Below are 15,839 nucleotides of genomic sequence, written 5' to 3'. Positions count from 1 at the left end.
TATACTTTGTAAAGTGTGTAAATATTCTTGTTTTCAAACATCAGATTTTGTTAAATATATCAGATTCATGATGAACAAAAACCACATTTTTGTTTAGTGTGTTGATATACTTGTTTAATGGTAGTCAGATATTAAAGAAACTCATACTACTGAATAGCCACATATATATTGTTCTCGAAAATCAGACTTAATCATAGAGATGAGGACTAATAGTGAGAAAAAGCTACATTCTTGTCAAATGTGTCCTTATTCCTGTTCGCGAAAATCAGACTTAGTGATGCATATAAGAACTCACACTGGAGAAAAGCCACATTCTTGTGAAGTGTGTGGATATTCATGTTCTAAAAAGTCTACATTAGTGATACATATGAGAACACATACTGGGGAAAAGCCATATTCTTGTGAAGTGTGTGGATATAATTTTTCTCAAAGATCAAAGTTAGTAAGACATATGAAAGCTCACACTGGGGAAAAGCAATATTCTTGTGAAGTGTGTGGACTTTTATGTTCTCAAAAATCAGACTTAGTGATACATATAAGAGCTCACACTGGAGAAAAGCCATATTCTTGTGAAGTGTGTGGATATTCTTTTTCTCAAAGATCAAAGTTAGTGAGACATATGAGAACTCACACTGGGGAAAGGCCACATTCTTGTGAAGTGTGTGACTATTCATCTTCTCGTAAATCAGACTTAGTGAGACATATTAGAACTCACACTGGCGAAAAGCCACATTCTTGTGAATTGTGTGGATATTCTAGTTCTACAAAATCAACATTAGTTACACATATGAGAACACACACTGGGATAAAGCCACATTCTTGTTAAGTGTGTACATATTCTGGTTCTAAAGAAGTAATTTGAAATGTGTGGATACATTTTTCTCAAATCAAATTTATTTATACAGATTAGATCTCACACTGGGTTAAACCCATATTTTTGCAGTTTATGTAGATATTCTTATTCTCAGAAATCAGACTTATTAACAAATACAAGAACTCACACTGGGAAAAAGCCACATAAGTGCAATGCGGAAAAGTTAAATACTTGTACAATGTGTGAATATTCTTGGTTGTTAATTAATAAAACAAAACATGCAATATTCTTGCAAAATGTGTGTAAAGTTTTATTGTAAAAATTCGCATTTATTCATAAAAGAAATATAAACTTGATAGAACACACTAAAAGACTCAGAGTTGATTAAAATTAAGCGAAAGTGGAGAATATGATACAATATGAGGAAATATAAAATTATTTTAAAACGCCATAATATCTTAAAGATATAATCATTACAACAATTGTTTCAAGAGCAAATTAATTAAATCTATAGAAAACACAATGTCTGGAAGAGCAACTTGCTGTGAAAAAGATAAAGTTTAAAAATTGACAATATTTAAACTTAAAAAACACTTCAATCCTAATAAAGTTTAATATTTGCTCCAAGAATGAACCATTTGATTTTGATGCAATATGTCAAATCAAAAAAAATATCCACTATATTAATAATATGGTTTTCATGAATAAAGTTGTATGAAAAAATAACTATATTAATAATATGGTTTTCATAAATGAAGTTTTATGAAAAAATAACTATATTAATAATATGGTTTTCATAAATGAAGTTTTATGAAAAAATAACTATATTAATAATATGGTTTTCATAAATGAAGTTTTATGAAAAAATAACTATATTAATAATATGGTTTTCATAAATGAAGTTTTATGAAAAAATAACTATATTAATAATATGGTTTTCATGAATAAAGTTTTATGAAAAAATAACTATATTAATAATATGGTTTTCATAAATGAAGTTTTATGAAAAAATAACTAACAAATGACAAAACTATTCTTTCAAAGTATGCGAGAAGGAAAAGAACATTTTACTCAGACATATATAGACATATATAGACAAAACAGGAATATATAGAAAGCAATGCTTAAGTCCATGGGGGAATGTTATTTGATAAAACTCATTGTAGCCAGTCTAGACCATGGCTTACTCAGAAGTGGATGTTTAAATGGCTGGCCTATCAGCAAATAGCCAGTGCATGTTTTGGCCCATAGCTATTGATAAGCAGAGCCTATCATAAAATAGCCAGTGCAGATTTAGGTGTATCAGAATTTTTGTAGGGATTTTTCACACCCCTAACACGAAACTGTGAATAAAATATTAAAAAAACTCGTAATTTCTCCTTTAAAAGTGTGTTGTTTATTTTCTTTATGGATTATACTTCCAAAATAAACTATTAAAGCTGTTTTAAAAGTAATAGAAATATTTAAAAAAAAAAAACAGTAATGAAATTAATTGAATGTTACGAACCTAGTATTTTTCAATTTTTAAACTTTAAAAATCTATCAAAATGTTTATATGGATTCAATTTTTACGATATTTTCAGGGTCAATGTGGAATTTTATGCTCTTACCAATAAACTGAATATAATATTTTAGACAAACGTTTTTTTTAAATTCACGCCCCCTATTTTCAAGTTTCTATTAAAAAGTAAATAATTAATTTACTCACCAAAGTTTTATATACCACAAATTGAAGATAAAGATCAATAAATAATATATTCCAATTTAAAACAAAAGAGTAGTGTTTTTAGAAATTTACCTGTAATGTCCGAAGTTTAAAACCTTTTTTTTAAAAAACCACGTTGTTTGTTTTTTTCTTTTGTTTTTTTTAAATGAAACCTTGGTCCTTGCTGCTTTAATTGAAAAAAAATAGGGCGTGACTTATATTTTTCGAGTAGTTATAAGCTTGGAAAGACAGTGGGTCGAATTAATTCACGCTCCCCATTTTTAAATGTATATTAATAAGTAAATAATTAATTTACTCACCAAAGTTTTATATATCACAAATTGAAGATAAAAGATCAATAAATAATATATTCAAAATTTAAAAAAAGTAGTGGTTTTCTAGAAATTTACCTGTAAAGTCCGAAGTTTAAAACCTTTCTTTTAGAAAAACACGTTATTTGTTTTGTTTTTTTTTAAATAAGACCTTGGTCGTTGCTCCTTTAATTGACAAAAATTAGGGCTTTAAATACATTTTTCGAGGAGTTATAAGCTTGGGAAGATGGGGTGGAATTATTCAATATTTTTCACGAAATTTCTGACACACCTAGTGCAGGTTTTGCTACTCAGCTATTGATAAGCAGAGCCACATGATATCTGGATGCACAATCCTATTTGACGATTGTCATTACAAATTTTTTAAATAACTCCGATGTAAGATCTGTGGAGAGATGCAACTTGACAGATGATCAAACATATGGGAACATGCGCCTCCTCGGATAACATCAAATGCTTAAATGACAGTGTTCTATTAGAAAGGCATACAGGCGGGCAAATACGTAATGGACAAAGTTGGTTAAATCAGTAATAGGGAATACATGCAAACGAACTGCGCTTATCATTGATATCAACATTCTAAATGACAATGGCTTTAATCAAGCTGTACTTGGAAAATGTCTTAGGTCTTAATATGCACAGGAAAAATATTTGAAAACAAATAACCACTTGAAGGCAATCCATGAACGAATAAGCTGCAATGAAATAAAGTTGGCTACCATAAAGGGAACAATGTCTATGCTTTTAAAAGTCCTTGGATATAATTGCAATAAGCATAATGAAGTAAGATGTTATCTCGAGGAGGCATTTGATCTTTTACAACTTCACTTCAAACAATTACAATTTAACTAAAAGATATCATAAAAATATAGTTGGACATAAAAAATTTTGCAAAAAAGTGTCAATAAGACATATATTAGATGCAAGTATTTTCTTTAATTTTCGTTTCTGAGCCATTATCTGGAGTCCAAAATAACCACTTCGTGTCAGTCGTTTTTTCTTGTACTAAAGTTTAAGCATTTTCCTTGTATTTGTTATATAGCGTGATTTCATCAGCAAACGTATGCATTTTTGAGACAATTATATCAGGGAAGTTTTTTCTGAATATAAAGAATACTAAATGTCCAACGATTGACGCTTATAGCTAACTTGCATTTATATCGTGTTCTGACGTACAATCAATGAGGAAAACTTGGATCGTTCGCTTGTAAAAGAAGGATTTGATTATATCAAGTGTTCATCCAATAATATAATAACATAATTTTCAAAAGAAATTCTTCGTAACAGACCATCTATGGCCTTAGATAAGTCTAGAGCTACTGCTCTAGCGTCCTTGCTTTATCCAATGCATGCTACATATGTACAGAGATTGCAGTTAGGATATCTGCATTGGAACACGCTTGCTTAAATCCATATTGTTTGTCGGAAAGGAATTAAGCATCTATTATATGATCCTTATTTAAAGAATTCCAGATTTTGGCAAAGAGAGGGGGTGATGACTGGGGCGTATATCTATTCTTATATATATATATATATATATATATATATATATATAATATATATATATATTATTTAATATAATTTACATAAAATATTACCATAAATCTACCAGAAATCAGTACTTGTTTGCCTGTGTCTTTGAAGACTAAAACAAAAGATTAATTGCAGCAACTTATCGTAATTGGGTTTAATAATTGGGTTTAATGATTGGTTTAATGATTGAATTAAGCAATATCTTACTTTTTATATTTACATCGTTGAAATTCATTCGTTTTTACTCTTGAGTTTTTCATCCTTGAATATATATATATATATATATATATATATATGTGTGTGTGTGTGTGTCTTATTGACACTTTTTTGCAAAATTTTGTTATGCCAAACTATATTTTTATGATATCTTGGAACATATGGATATAAAGTAGGCTACTTATGGATTTCACTGTAGGAAATAGTCAGCAAAACCCTTGACAAAACATGAACCTACTTGTCAGGAGTTAAAGTGTTTGAGTAGACGAATCACTAAATCTGTGCCAAATTACTTCCCGTCCATTGCTCTATGTTTCGTCTTTGGTGTAATGTTTGCATTTCCCCTAGTTGTTAAGCATGATTTACATCACAAAATGTAATGTAGTTTATGAAATCCCCCTCATTTCTTAAAAAGCCAAATCTACATTAAACACTATTTTCTTCGTATGTATATATCATTCTTGACAGTTTTATGTTTTTGTTATTTCTCAGACATATTTAACCATTTTTACTTCACTTCTTTTTTAAAACAATTTCCTGACTAAACTTTTGATAGGATAACGATTCATCAATATGTACATTTGATATCTGTAAAATTATATCGTTAAATAAGTAGATAAGTTCTGTCCATTGCAACAACCTTTCACGTGTTTTTTCTTGTCAAATTAGCCAACTGCATTACAAACGGATTTCCTCTTACGATAGAGGGTAGAACTTAAGTAGTATACTTAATATGTACAATTCATACATACGAAACTAATCGTCTATACTGGATCCTCATCAGATTATAACTTACAGTATCCTTGCATTGTTAATTTCCTAAATCTGATATTACTAAAACATTTTCTGAATAGATACAACAAAATTTCCCGATCAGCTCAACATCCAGTGATCGTACATCCTTATTTAATTCGTTATATCACTTTGAATTTTACCTTAAATTTTCATTCTATTTCTATACTAAGAGGAACACCTTCTAATACTCTATTCAACTACTTTTAAAAAATTAGACAAATGCAGTTACAATATCAGAGACTCCCTTGAGGTGCTTTCTGCATGACCTAGTTTATGGACTAGAACAAGAAACCATGACACTATGTACCTGTAATTTTTCTCCTAACTGTAAAAATACCCTTGCTAGTATACTACGTATATCCTATAGATACTTTACCTCCAAGATGACTGCCTTTGTCTGTTTTGCATGACAAACATTTTCTTTTTTTAATCTACCCTAAACTCTATACCCTAACGTGCAATTATACTGTGCTGTTATTTAAATAATCTCTCCTGTTCATTAACTAAATGCTTTATTTCCGAAGTTGCCATTAAATCTAATCCATTGCACGTAACTTAGCTTGAGTTAGCTTAATCTTAGTAGACTAACTTTTCGTAATCGAAAATTTCTTTGCTCTCAACCCTTAGACTTTTCGTAAGATTTCTAATGCATGCTTTAGCTTATACTCTTCTCCAATAGCTAAGCTTTAAAGTAAATACTTACGAGCCATAGATTTCAAGTGATCTATAATAAACAGCAACCCTTAATATCTTTCCTCTTGATAGGAGATCGTATCCATAAACTGAACTTATACTCATTATAATACAAACTTCCGGATTTTCAAAGAAAGGTGAAGCCATCAAACAAACTCAATGGTTAAAATTCCATATATTCGCATATACTAAAAATATGCCACTTAACCATCCATCTATACTTAATTATACTTACAGAATACACCATAACTTATATCGTTCAGATGTACCTGTACTGAAGTGTACAACAAATCAAATTTTGTTTCTTGTATCTATATTGAGGATATATCTTATCTTTCAGTCATATTAAATACTCAGGTTGGGCACCAAATTTTAATTTCTAATACTATATTTAACCATGCATTAACTCTGAAATTCAGTGCGGCTTTAGGTCAGGAAAATGCTGTGTAGTAAATCATATTCAACATGTTATCCTATTCCTAAACTAACATAAACTATATTTAACCATACATTAACTTCTCTCTCTCTCAAACCAATCAGCAGGAGATCTAAACATTAGTGGTGTCTGAAAGGAAAAGGCTGTATAGATATGATATTTTCCGCTCATATTGAGCAACTAATGTCTTTTGCTTCCACTCCATGAATTTTTTCTTATCCCATTAACAAGCATATGAAAAGCATAGTAATGTCCTTTTTAATCACTTTGAGGAGTGTAATTTTTCAGTAGATATTAACCGAAATAACCTATTAATATTAGCGACGCATGTGGGGTCACAGAAATACCTGCATTAAAACCCGGGCGCAGGGCAAACTCTCTTGGTGTTGATGGACCTGTAGATCTTCCTAGGTCATCCGTCTTAGAGAAAGTAAACCTCTGAAGCTAACCCTAGAGTGGAAAGCCTCTTCCGCCCCAGATGACAACATTCCTAGATCTGGTGACTCAAACATATTAAAGGTTGGCAAACTTAAACTGGGTAAGGAGGAGATAGGACCTTGCACTCATCCCCAGAAGGCTTTCCTGAGGCAACAATCCCATAGGTGAGGGCAGCTGATGGTCTATTTGTATTGCATGTCTGATATCCTGCACAACCACTTGTCCAGCACCCCTCACTCATCCTAACTGAAACTTTTAAATGAAATGACAGCTCAAGCAAAAATTACGTTTAAACCAGGACCAAACTCAAAGTAAACCAACCTGCCTCCTTCCTTGAGGTTTGCATTTATGAATATCCGCAGGCTTAGAACTAACTTAGATGATGTTGAATCATTTCTCCTAGTAAACACCCCGGATATCTTAGCATTAAGTGAAACTAACCTACAATCCTCCATTCCCTCTAACAACTTTAACATGCCTGGTTATCTCCCACCCTGCCATAAAGACTAAAACAGACATATGCATGGACTTGGAGTCTATATTCGGAACACCCTCCCCCGACTAGAGAAACAAAATTCTAATCAGACGACCAGGCCTTTTATGTGCTTCAGGCTAAACATGCAACATAATATTAGCTACTAGTATTTACTCTCAACCCAGCACTGTACCCTAATAAACAAAGTCTCTGACAGCATAGATATAGCATTCTCCCTCGATACTAGTGCACCAGTACATGTATTTATTGACTTCAATGTCTAGCGCAGTACCTGGCTTGTATTCTCTACTTACACAGACGTAGCTAGTAACACAACACGTCGTTTCTCTATATCCCATTCCCTATCTCAGACGGTTACATTTCCGACACGTTTCCCAGACCAGCAAGATCATGCCTAACTTCTAGATCTATCTCTGACCACAATTCTCGATGATTGTACAATAAATGCCCACAGCCCACTTGGGAATGCTGATCACGCTGTGATAATGGTAGAAATTGCTCTAAATTCTCGCTCTAAATGGAAAACTCATTGCTTAAAACAATGAGGTATTAGGGAACTCATCAGAGATGACCCATGGCGAAATATCTTTATCTTCCAGCGGAAAAGTGTGCGAATGAGAAAACTGAATGGCTTTAACTGCAATTGAAGCACAGGTTCCCACACGGAAATTCTATAGCAAGCCCCATTCTCCCTAATGTTTTACTTCTGCTTGTGCGGCTGTCATTGCTCAAAGGCAGCATGCATACTTTAGATTTAACCGACAAAAGTCCAGTTCCAACAGTTAAAAGTATATAGAAGCTAGAAGTAATTGTAAAAGATAAATAGCGACAGTTTAGACAGAATACACTGAAACGACCAGAAAATGCATCGAAACACAGGAATTAGGAACTCGTGATTTTTGGAAAATCTACAACAGTGTAGTAAATAATGGGCTGTCAACGATTCTCCCACAAGCAAACAATCATGAGGTTGTTTGCACGGCAACTGACAAGGATAACCTGCTTGCCAGTCAGTTTGCATCAAACTCCACACTGGACCTGGCACACCACTCCCTTCTCGGCTATCCTTTGCGGACAGACACCACATTAGACGATTTCAAAACCACCCTTTCTCAGGTATATGGTATCATAAAAAACCTAGACACCTCAAAAGCAAGTGGACCCGATCTCATCCCGGCTGTGCTATAAAAAAATACTCCGCTGGGGTTGATCCAGTTCTCTCCAAACTTTACAATAAATGCCTTAACAAATCTTGCCTTCTCGGAAAACTGCTTCTGTGGTACCAGTCTTCAACAATTCTGGTGAAAGAACTGACCAATTAAATTATTGCCCCATTAGCCTTCTTCTGCTCATCACCAAAATATTTGAGTCCTTAATTAATCAAGTCCTAGTCCAACACGTAACAGCTGCTAAACTCCTGACTGACAAACAATATGGATTTAGGCAAGCCCATTTCACAGCAGATATCTTAACTGTAATCTCTAAATGTATATACCGTTCACTGAACAAAATAGGGGAGAGTATTCCTGATATTCATAAATGATCTCACTGATAAAATTGTCTCTATATTTGCTGATGACACCACACTCTATAACAGGCGCAAGGGGAAAACAAATGAACACATATCTAAGGAAATGGCAGAAACACTAGAGGATAACCTCCAATCGGTAGTGGAATGGGGACAAAGATGGATGGTCACATTCAATGCTTCCAAGACTAAGCTTGATTCCTTCAATAATTACAAGAAACCTTCTCTACCACCAATAGCAATGGCCAAAAACACATTACCTGAAAGTACTTCCTTTAAACTTCTCGGCCTAACGTTTACAGGGAACATGCACTGGAATAGATACATTAAGAGCATTGCCAAGGCTGCTGCAAGGAAGGTAGGCTCTCTCTAAGGTGCTAGAAAACTACATATGTCTGAAAATATCCTGTACCTCTATAAGGCCACTATTCGCCCATGTATGCGTAGCAGAATTAGCAATAACCGAAATGAGGGGAAATAGAGAGCTTACTTCGGATACGTCTGTTGTGTTTCGGCCTGAGCGGAAGAGAGAGTTCCAAGATGGCGTCCATCGGTTTTTATTAGCGTTTACCCCATGCAATTCTCGTAGAATCTGTCTGCTCTCGCGCGATTATGCAAATACATAATCCCCAGCTGCTATAAAGGCAGGTCACCGGAAAACAATCAGGGGGCGTCCTTCAAATTGTGTGGTTCTGGTGATTGGATTGTTCTTTGTGATGAGCCACGTGTCTACGAGAAGCGAGTTTTTTTTCTTTGTTTTTTGTCTTCTTCAAGAGGTGGGCGATACTGACCATTTCCTATCTGATTTTTTTTTTGTTTTGCCTCCTACATGTTGCTTCAAGCTATTTTGGCACGACTCGTTATTCTTTGTTAGCCATTCTCCGCAGATGACGTTGTTGATTTCGAAGCCTATACTTTTTCCTCTGTATGCTGTTGCTGTGTTCATGATTGCCTCCCATTGGTTTTGTTTTACCCATGTTGTCATAAAGTATGGTACGATGTAGTCCTCGGATTCCAGTTGAGCCCAGGCTTATTCGCCGATGTATTGGTATTTTCCGTTACTTTTGTATCTTTTGAAGGTTATGTCGCTGGTTTTGATCATGTTTTTGAATGTTCTTTTTAGTGTGTATGTTCGTTGGATGTTTCTTGTTGCTGTGGGCAGGTGGAGTCCGATGTGGATACCCTCCCATCCGTTAGATCACGATTCCGAGTTTTGTTCATTAGTACCCTCGTCCATTTGCGGCCTATGTATATTGTCAGTGCTATCAGCAGCATCCACGGTGGTATTATCTTGGAAATACTTGTCCCAGTGCGTTTGGCTCTAATATCGGTACAAGCAGCCGTTCTTATGATTCCTGTGTCCTGACTGTTTCGGATGAATTCAGCATCAGCGTCCTCTGTAGTGGTGTCTGGATCGTCGTTTGCAAGGTCGTGTAATTTTGCTGCTAGATCGAGTTTGTGCTAGATCGAGTTTTTAAATTTTTTCGGTCTGTCTCTGGTCCTAGAAATTCGTATCAAGTACTGTAAATTCTAGTTTTTTGTGGCGTCTTTTCTTTGGGATGTTTTCTGATATAGTTAAATGTAGGTCATTATGTGTAACTATTGCGTCACATTTATTTATAGCTCGGATAATATTTTATTGTTATCTAAGGTCTGGTTACTAGTAATGAAACTATTACTTTTACATTGATGGGTCTAAGATAGGGTGTACAATTACTACACGATTCTACCAGTGAAAAACAAATTCAATAGCATGCTGGTTGAATCGTGTAGTAATTGTACAGCAGACCTTAGACCCATCAGCATAAGCCTGACGAATCCTATAGTTGGATGAAACGCAGAATATTCAGTGTAGCTTAATCGCCATATATATTTTATAAATTACTATATATATATATATATATATATATATATATGTGTGTGTGTGTGTGTGTGTGTGCGTGTGTATCAACGTTTCTGCTTTGCCACCAATATAGGAATGATAAAAGTACTTTATATAATTTTCTCTAGAATGCATTATAGTATCCACTGCTTTTTTGATAATGCTAGAAGTTATTCGGTTCTTTCTAGTCTCTTATGCTTTTGCGTTTAATGATTTTGAGTTTAATCAATTAATTTAATGTTTTGAGTTTAATCAAATAATTCTGACAACATTAAACACAATTTTAATACGTTCATATAAATACCAAAAATATTGACTTTTTTTCAGATGTTCGTGCTTGAAGGCATTTATTGAATGTTTCAGGAATGATTTTCTTAAAGATCATATGGAAAAGTATTGCTTTATGTGGAAGACAACATCGACATCAGTGGAGACATTTTACTGGACATTACCATTTAACAAATCCTCTGAAATGCTGTTGAAAATCCTTCTCATCTTGAATGCTTACTGGAGCTAACTTGAAACCTACTCGATAAAACTTGAAAGCCTACTTGAGAGAACTTGAATGCCTACTAGTAAAAGTTCTAGATAGAACTTGAATGCCTAAAAGTAAAAGCATGATACTGGATACTCCACGAGACTAGATAAATTCTTGTCCTAAAATCAAGTAAGACGGACAGACTAAAATGAAACAAATATAAAAACATATGAATATGGTTAATTGTGAAGAGGAAAATTATGTTTCCAATTTCTTGACGAACCCAGTGTTTGAGAAATAAAGAATTTTAATGGAACATTCTTATATCTATGCATCCCATATAGAGTTCAAGTGTTAATCCCAGGTACTGAGCCTTTTGATTTCTGAGAACGTCGACAGATTAAAACAAAACGAAAAAGGGAAAACCACATTTTTTTAAGTATGTTGATATTCTAATTTTGGTTAATCAAATTTAGTGATGAATATGAAAAGCCACATTTTTGTGAAGTGTGTGCATATTCTTGTTTTCAGTTTTTTTTATTTAGTGTTTTAGATATAAATAACTTCAATGTTACACTCGAATGTCGTTGTATCTCATATAGAGTTCAAAATTAGCTCCAGGTAGTGGGTTAGGGTAGTGGGGCGCTTGATTTCTCAGAAGTTCAGCTGATATAAAATAAAATGGAAAACAGAAAAAAGTCACATTGTTGTGAAGTGTGTGGACATTCTTTTTCTATGAAATCACATTTACTGAGACATATGAGAACTCACACGGGAGTAAAACCATATTCTTGTGAAGTTTGTGGATACAATTCTTCTCATAAATCGTGTCTTGTGACACATATGAGAAGACACACTGGTGAAAAGCCATATTCTTGTGTAGTATGTGGAGATTCTTTTTCCATGAAATTAACTTTAGTGATACATATGAGAACTCATACGGGGGAAAAACCATATTCGTGTAATGTGTGTTCAAGTTCCTTTTCTCAAAAATCACATTTAACGACACATGTAAAAACTCACACTGGGGAAAAACCACATTCTTGTGAAATGTGTGGATATTCTTGTTCTGAAAAATCAACATTAGTGAGACATATGAGAACTCACACTGGAGAAGGGCCACATTCTTGTAAAGTGTGTGGATATTCTTGTTCTGAAAAATCAGCATTAGTGATACATATGAGAACTCACACTGGGGAAAAGCCACATTCTTGTCAAGTGTGTGGATATTCTTTCTCAAAAATCAAATTTAGTTTCACATATGAGAACTCACACTGGAGAAAAGCCACATGCTTGTGAAGTGTGTGGATACTCATGTTCAAAAAGATCAAACTTATGGAAACATATGCGAACACACACTGGGAAAAAATAAAAGCACGAAGCTGGGTACTCCAGTAGACTAGATAAATTCTTGTCCTGGAATCCAGTAAGACTAAGAGACCAAAATGGAAGATATACTACCTTGTCCCCCTCGCCAATCATTAACAAAAAACACCCGTCTAGCTGAATCCACTGTCAAAAACTTTCCCCACTCTTTATCTATGCCTAAATCAAAACGTAGATTCCATGAACAAAGCTTCTTTCTTAGAACTGCACGCCTGTGGAACTCTGTTCCGTCTGCCTCCTTCTTGCTGACTACAACTTGGATGTCTTCAAGTCCAACATAAACAAATTCCTTATGAACCGCCCCCTTAAGTAGACACTCTAAAATATCCACACTAACTTACTGTACTTACAATAAGCCTTATCCATGAGTGGGTTCCGGACCTTGATAAGTGGTGACCACCTTGTAAAAAAATGTATGAAAATGGTTAATGTAAGAGAAGAAAACTATGTTCTCAATTTCTTTGCTAACTCAGTGTTTGAGAGATAAAAAGGTTTAATGGAACATTCGAATATCTATATATCTCATATAGACTTCAACTGTTAGCCTCAGGTCGTCGGCTCCTTGATTTCTGAGAACTTCAACTGAAGTAAAATAAGACAAAAAAAGCGAAAAGCCATATTCTTGTAATGTTTGTTTATTCTTTTTCTCAAATATCAATTTCAGTAAAAATTGAAGTAAAATAACACAACGGGTAAAACCACATTCTTGTAAAGTGTGTGGATACTCTTTTTTTCAATAAATAAAATTTAATGACACACATGCGAAAATGCCTACAAGACACTGTTATCGAGTGTCTAAGGTCTCCCTGTACAGGGGTTTGTCAGAAAAATCTGGCATGAGGATACTTTTTCCAAAGAAGTAAACCCTGCCCAAATATTCAAAATCACATAGTATTCGCAGCCCAAATAAGATCTCCTCACTATGGCTAACCCATATTAGCTTTTACAAGGAATGGTGCACCTTCTCTAAGTGATGTTACCCAAGGTAAGAGCACGAAACTGGATACTCCACCAGACTAGATAAATTCTTGTCCTGGAATTCAGTAAGACCAAGAGGCCAAAATAAAAGATATAATACAATATATGAAATGTTAATTGGGGAGAGGAACCTTATGTTCTGAACTTCTTTATTAACTCAGTGTTTGAGAAATAAAGAACTTAAGTGGAACAATCGAATATCTATGTATCTCATATACAGTTCAAGTGTTAGCCCCAGGTTGTGGGCCCCTTTATTTCTGAGAACTTCAACTGAAGTAAAATAAAACAAAAGAGAGAACTTGAATGCCTACGACAGAGAACTTTAATGCCTACTAGACACTGTCCTCGAGTGTCTAAGGTCTCTCTGTACAGGGGTTTGTCAGAACAATCTGGGATGGGGATACTTTTTCCATAGAAGTAAACCTTGACCAAATATTCAAAATCAAATGGTATTTGCTGCCCAAATAAGATCTCCTCACTATGGCTTACTCACATTAGCTTTTATAAGGAATGGTGCACCTTCTCCAAGTGATGTTATCTCAAGTTAAATCATGAATCTGGATACTCCACCAGACTAGATAAATTCTTGTTCTAGAATCCAATAAGACCAAGAGACCAAAATAAAAGATATACGTATAAAAATGGTTAATTGGGGAGAGGAAAATTATGTTCTCAATTTCTTTACTAACTCAGTGTTTGAGAAATAAAGAACTTATATGGAACATTCGAATATTTATGTATCTCATATAGAGTTCAAGCGTTAGCCCCAGGTTGTGGGCCCCTTGATTTCTGAGAACTTCAAGTGAAGTAAAATAAAACAAAAAAGGGAAAATCGAAAAATGAAAGCTTGCAAATAAAAGCGAACTGAGAAAAACAATAGAGATTGAAGAGCGACCCAAATTAAACAAGTTCTAACCTGGGAAGGAATTCAAAGAGTTATTACAAAACATAAACGTCGGACTTTTTATGGTGTAAATAACACTGCTATATTTCACCTTAACTGACATAACTCATGTTAACTTTTTATGGTGTAAATAACACTGCTATATTTCACCTTAACTGACATAACTCATGCTAACTTTTGTGCAGCATTGTATATGCAAAGAAAGCTAACCCCAAATCTCACTGAAACACCAAAGTGGAAGATCAAGCTTCAAAGACAAATAGATACTTTCAGAAAAGAAGCTCTCAAATAATTTCCTATACTGTGGACCAAACAAGATCCCCACATTTCCCAAAAAAGCAATGAATAGAATGGAGAGAAAATATAACATTGAAGATCATCAGCTTCTAGAAAAGAAAGCAGAATATGAAACTGTAATTAAGGGATTAGCTGAACAGATCAAGGGTAAAGACTAATAAATATTTGTTATCCACATAATAAAATATTAAATAAAAATTTTATCATGAAATATATGTGGTCTTGTTAATATTTTTGTTAAATAGAAATGTTATCATTAAATCTTGTTATCTTGTTTATATTTTTAGTTATTCTTTCATCTGTTAGAGACAACTTCGTTAAAGACAAGTGTTCAGCAATTTATTAATATTTATATTGTTTTTACTTAATTTTTTCATGAACTCTGAATAAAATTAACATATGAAGCTCATTTAATTTTGACATCAGTAACTTAACAATAAAATTATTGCAAAACGTTATACATGCCGCAAATTTGCTTTGTCTAGATCAAACCCACCGACACAGAGCAAGGAGTGGGGCATGCACAATCATGAGATAACTAATTAATATGCGCGCATTTCTTGTGACCTTTGACATAGTCTTTCGTCTCCTTCTCTCTTGCTTGGCATCAAGCAGTGCACACGTACAAATTCTCGTGCTCCAAAAACATACATCATCGTATGACGTAAGACTTGCATTTCTACAAATGCTTCTGATGTAGTTGTTTCTGCCGTACTCAACCAGGTGGTAAATGGTCAAACTGGGCACTACTCAGCGCAAATACAGTATTTTCAGTGAAAAACTACACGCCATGTATTTAGCATTAAAGTATTTTTGTTTTATGTTGGAAGGGAGACAATTCACAATTTTCATCGACAACAAACCTCTGATCGCTTACCTTACATCTTCTACCTCTAGTAAACATACACACAGAGAATTGTGACACAAT

This window comes from Euprymna scolopes, chromosome 46 (assembly GCF_053919585.1).
Source record: "Euprymna scolopes isolate OS-2025 chromosome 46, ASM5391958v1, whole genome shotgun sequence".
NCBI classification, from domain to species: Eukaryota; Metazoa; Mollusca; class Cephalopoda; order Sepiida; family Sepiolidae; genus Euprymna; species Euprymna scolopes.
This window is presented reverse-complemented; position numbering follows the sequence as displayed.